Below are 5,856 nucleotides of genomic sequence, written 5' to 3' on the forward strand. Positions count from 1 at the left end.
AAATAGTTGAGTGGAGGTAGGGGTTATCTAGTGAGATTAAAATGAATAGCAACAAATTGGAAAGAAATCAAGAGTGCTGATTTAAATGTATGAATGTGAGATAAATGTAAATCATTCAAGTGGACATGTCAAGTAGAAAGCTAAAGAGTGGAACTGCAAACATCATGCCTAGAAAATTCACTGAGTCAGAGAAAATTGCACCAATTGAGCTATACTGATATAGAGGCAAAAAATTGAATTTTGGACAGTGGCTTCAGGTAAAGATTTTCTCTTTTTGTGGGCACTGTAGGAAGGTCTTTATCTGCAGCTCGTTTTAGGTTCCCTGGAGATCTCCATGTGGTTGACATCCACCTTTCTCCATATCTTTTCTTGCTTATTTAATCTTTTTTATATATTCAATGAGAGTGATTTTAAGGCACAGACTATAAAATGGGGATTTGTTCAGCATATAGCTTGAAAAGGGATGAAGAAAGGATACATCCGTGACGTATTTTTTTCTGGATTTTGAACCACGCAGTGTATCCTTGCTCTGTTAGTCCGACTGCATTCTATTCTAAATATAGGTTTTGAAAGATCACAATCAGATGTTTTGGGATTCCCATGATTCTCAATGTTAGCCACAATTTGTTGTGATCCATACAGTCATATGCCTTTGTATAATCAATAAAACACAGGTAAATATTCTTCTGATGCCCTCTGCTTTCAGCCAAGATCCATTTGACCCTAGTTCTAGGACTTCTTCTAAGTCATGTTTGTATTTCTGTCAGTTTCTCTGTTGATATACTATTCCAATAATTATTTTATAATCCTCAGCAAGATATTATTTGTATGTGATATTAGTGATATTGTTCAATGATTTCCATGTTCTGTAAGATCACTTTCCCCCCCTTTGAACGGGAATGAATATTGATCTCTTCCAGTCAGTTGGCTAGGTAACTGTTCTCAACATTTTTTGGCATAAGCTGGTGACAGACCACATCCAGGGCAGCATCTGTTTGTTGAAATAAGTTAATTAGTATTCCATCAATTCCTGGGGCCTAATTTTTTGCCAATTCCTTCAAAAAAGCTTGAATTTCCCCCTTCATCACCACTGTTTCTTGATTTAAAACATATGCTTTTGGGAAGCACAATAAAATCTGTAAGATTCTATACCCTGGTTTCTCCACATTATTACTCTTGCCACATACAAAACACATTTGGCCCTCATCACATTACTACAAATATTTTGAAATTAACTAATACATAAACATTTAGTTCACTTTCAATTTTTCATAATATTTTTAAAAATTGTCATATTTGACTATCATTGGAAGGGATGACCATGAGAAACAATGGCTTTTTTTCTAATGGTCATTAAACTCATTATCATTGACTTTGAACTAACTTATAACTGGGCCTCCAAAAGATTTTTTTGAGGCAGTAAATTGCAGAGAAGATTATCCATATTTCCCCCATGGAGCTTCTGCTGGATTACACTTCAAGACACACCTTTGGATTAGTAGCCAACTTCCTATGTGCTATATCATCAAAGCTCCTCTTTCTAGTGTTAACATTATTATCATTTCATTACCTAACAATAGAAACAAGAATCAAGTTAATGGGAAGACAATTACAAAAGTTGCAATTACCTTGCATAAATTACTTCTTTCCTTCTGTGAAAATAGTAAGGGCTTAATAGTCAGGGCTGAAAAGTTTATGTTGTTGATTGCCTTAGAGTCCAGCATGACTCATAGTGACCCTATGAACAAAAAACCTGAAGCCCCTCTACAACTATCAACATTTATCAAAGTTCATAGAGTTTCCCTAGGCATGCTATTTAGGAAGAGGATGCCAATTCTGCTTCCAAAGAAAAGCTTATACTTGGAATATTATGCTATTGTTGCTCACCTATCAGGAACAGTTGAACCTTAAAAATCTTTAGAAATTACAAATGTGTAAGTCCTCAGAATTTCAGAAAAGAGAAGTCCTATGTTAATTCTAAGCGTATGTATAAAAGGTAATTAAATGATATTTTAAGAGTATTTTAAAATAGAAATATTGCCTATACCCATCAGGACTTCATTGTTGGAAAATATGCCACATCAATGTACCTTCTATTGTTTGTATTTATAAAAATTTGTGATCTCATAGATTTACCTACTTTTCTAAAAAAAAAAAATTAGATCTTCCTTCACTTGACACAAATGTATTTCTTAAATTTTAACTTAGATAAAAATCATGCAAATGTATAATGATAAAGTTGAATTTAGTGATCTTTTGTTGAAACCTTGGGCTTTTATTGTGGTTATGATTAAATATTGTGTTGTGTTTATGAATGTCTGCAGCGTACTTGATGCTCCCCTGTGGAAATTGAAAGACTCTAAATGTATTGAGGGAAGTAAATGATCTAGCCAAGGAGATTTCTAGCTCATGTCCTTAAGTTACTATTTGGCTTCTTTTAGTAGGTTTGAAGAAAATAGAAGAGAAAGCAAAAAAAAAAACAAAACACATTTAAATATGAAAAGACCTGGGATTTGTGGGTTCAAAATAAGATGCTAGTGGTTTTTTGCATTATTGTTTATTTTTATGTGCTTATCTCAGCTAAAGTATCTTTTCTTTATATTTAGAATGAAGATAATTTGTTCATAGATTGGGGACTCTTAATCCTATTGTTCTTTGTGTTCCCATGTGCAGCATTGGTATGTTATGCATAGAAATGTAATTATTGTTTATAGATGAGGTGACATTGTATTCTAAAGAGTAAAACACTAAAGAAAACCCAAACAAACAAACAAACAAAAACCAAAATAAAACACAGTGGCATGATTTTGTCTTTGCATCACTTTTATAGAAAAATATATTAGAAAAGGAAACTAAGAGTTAGAATCTTTCTTAATTTGCCAGCTCCACCACTCATTCGTTGTATGACTGTAGGCAATTAGTTTAGCCTCTTCATGCCTCTGTTTTCTCATTTGTAAAACAGAAATAATAATAAGTAGCTTATAGGGATATTATGAGGCATGATTAATGTTTGTAAATGCTTTTTAACAACCTCAATGTCATAGAAATGTAAAATAGCCTTAATTTAAAATTTTAAAATATGCATACGTAATGACTCATCTAATAAACATGGGAAAATTGTTTATATGAGTTTGCATGCATGAATCTAGTTTGCAATATTCTCAATTTTATTTTGCTTTTAAAACATATTTTATTAAATTTTTGTTGAAAGATTATACAGCAAGTTTGTTCTCATTTGACAATTTCTTCAAGAATTATTCATTATCATTAATTACATTTATTATAATATGTTTACAATCCATTTGTTATTGTTGCTGCTAGGTGTCTTCAAGTCAAAGACAATTCATAGTGAATCTATGAACAGACCTGAGTGTGGACATACCCTGTGCCATCATAATTTCTGACATACTTATGCCTGTTGCTGCAGTCACTGGATCTGGTTGAAGGACTTCCTGCCTTTCATCTATACTCCAACTTCCCGAGGATAATGTCTCTCTCTAAAGAATAACCTCTCCTCACAACATGCTCAAAGTGAGACAAAACACTATTACATATTTTCTTTAAGTGTGGACTCCTTTTTATTTATTCTACTTTATTGTCTCCAATCTTCTCATCTTTATTTTGAGTAGTTGTTGACCTTTGGGTCTTAGACTGAGAGTTGTTTTTGTTCTGTTTTGTTTTTCTTAAGGTGTTTCTTTCTCTTAAGAAAATTTTTGTTTTATGCTGGTTTGCCTAAAAGTTGACTCAGTAACTATGCTAATGGTGGTAGGTGGGTCAGAGACAATGAATTTGGTTCAAGATAGGGCAGAGTTCAAATCTGTTGTACATAAGGTCACTATGAGTCACAAGTGACTCAACAGCACATAATGACAACATAGACTGGATAGAGAGTTATGAGTTTGAATCATCTTTGTGTTGTATAGGGGTTTCATGTTTTTACCTCAAAGGAAAAAAAATTGTAACTGGGCCAAGAAACAATATAATAATAAATAGAGAAAAGTCTGAAGTTGTTAAAGATTTCATTAACTCGGACCACAATCAACATCCTAGGAAGCAGCAGTCAATAAATCAAATAATGTATTGCATTGGGTAGATATTTTGTCAATGACTTCCTTGAAGTGTCACAGTAAAAGAATGAGAGTTTACCAACTAAATTGGACCTGACTCAAACCATGGTATTTTCAACAAGACAATAAATAAGGAAGAACAAATATGAAATTACATATTTGAGTTTTGTTTTGGATTGAAAATAGAATAAACATATATGCTACATTACACTGAATTAGTCATTATGTCTTTCCTAGCCATTGATACATACTATTAGGTAAGGATACACAAATATGAAGCATTTGTGTGCCACAAGAAATTTTGTTAGCTTGCTAATAAAATAAATTATTTAACATCTTTTATGTAGGAATAAAGAAAAAAAGACAGTGTTGTTATGTGCCTCCAGTTGCCTGTGATTCATAGCAACCGTATGCATAACAGCTCTGAACCTGCCCTAACATGATCCAGTCTCACTCTTTCCAACACACATACCCTCATTCTCCCTGTTCCCCTCTTCTAGTATCAATCCATCCCATCTGGGATCTTCCTTTCTTGTCCCTCAATCCTTCCATGTATGATGTCCTTCTCCATGGCCTTGTCCTTCCTGGCCATGTCCCCAAAGTATGTGACACAGAGCTTTAAAATTCTTACTTACAAGCAGCAGTGAGGTTTCAACTTCTCGAGGAGAGACCTGTTTGTTCTCTTGGAAGTATATGGTATGGTCAAGACTATTCTCCAGCACCACAACTCAAGGACATCAATTCTTCTTCTGTCATCCTTATCCATTGTTCAACTCTCTGATGTATAACAAGTAATTGTGGATATCATGACTTGAATCAGTTACACCTTAGTCTCGAGACTGACATCATTGTTCTTTAGCACTCTGGAGAGGTCTCTGACAGCAGATTTTTCTAATTTAATTTATCTTTTGATTTCCTGATTGCTGGTGTAAAGAAGGTTGATTGTGGACCCGAGCAAGCTAAAATTATTAATAACCTCAATCTCTTCTCCATCTATCATGGTGTTGCCACTTGGTCCAGTGTGAAGATCTTTGCTTTTTTGAAGTTGAGTTTCAATCCACATTGAAACCTATAGTCCTTGACCTTCAGCAGCAAATGTTACAAGTCATTTTTAGTTCTGTCAAGTAAGATTATGTCATTGCATAACAAATTGGTTGATGAGTCTTCCTCCAGTCCTGATGCCACATTCCTTCTCATAAAGTCCAGCCTCCTGAGTTATCTGTTCTACATATAAGTTAAAAATATATGGAGATAAGATGCATCTGTGATGCACTTTTTTCCTGATTTTGGTCTATGCTCTTCTGTTGACTGCTTCCTAATCCAAGTATAACTTTCTCATGAACACAATCAAGTGTTCTGGCATTCCCATTCTTCTTAAGATTAACTACAATGTGCTGTAATCCATACAGTCTTATATCTGCATGATATAAATAAAACACAAATAGGCATTCCTCTGATACTCTCCACTTCAAGCCAAGATCTGTCTAACATTGGCAATAATGTCCATACTGCCACGGCGTCTTCTAAACCCAGATGTATCTCTGGTAGTTCTCTGTTCACAGTAGTTCCAGTCATTTTTGGATAATCTTCAGCAGAATTTTACATATGACAGTAACGATACTGTTTGATAATTTTCACACTCTGTTGGAGCACGTTTTGTTGTGTTTTTTTTTTTTTTTAAGGAAATAAATATAATCTCTTGCAGTCAGTTGGCAAAGTAGGTATTCTCCAGATTTCTGGGCACAACCTATTGTCCATGTCCAGGACAGTATTTGTCTGCTGAAATCAC

The sequence above is a fragment of the Elephantulus edwardii genome, unplaced genomic scaffold (assembly GCF_000299155.1).
Source record: "Elephantulus edwardii isolate Elephantulus edwardi_28Jun2011 unplaced genomic scaffold, EleEdw1.0 scaffold00013, whole genome shotgun sequence".
NCBI classification, from domain to species: Eukaryota; Metazoa; Chordata; class Mammalia; order Macroscelidea; family Macroscelididae; genus Elephantulus; species Elephantulus edwardii.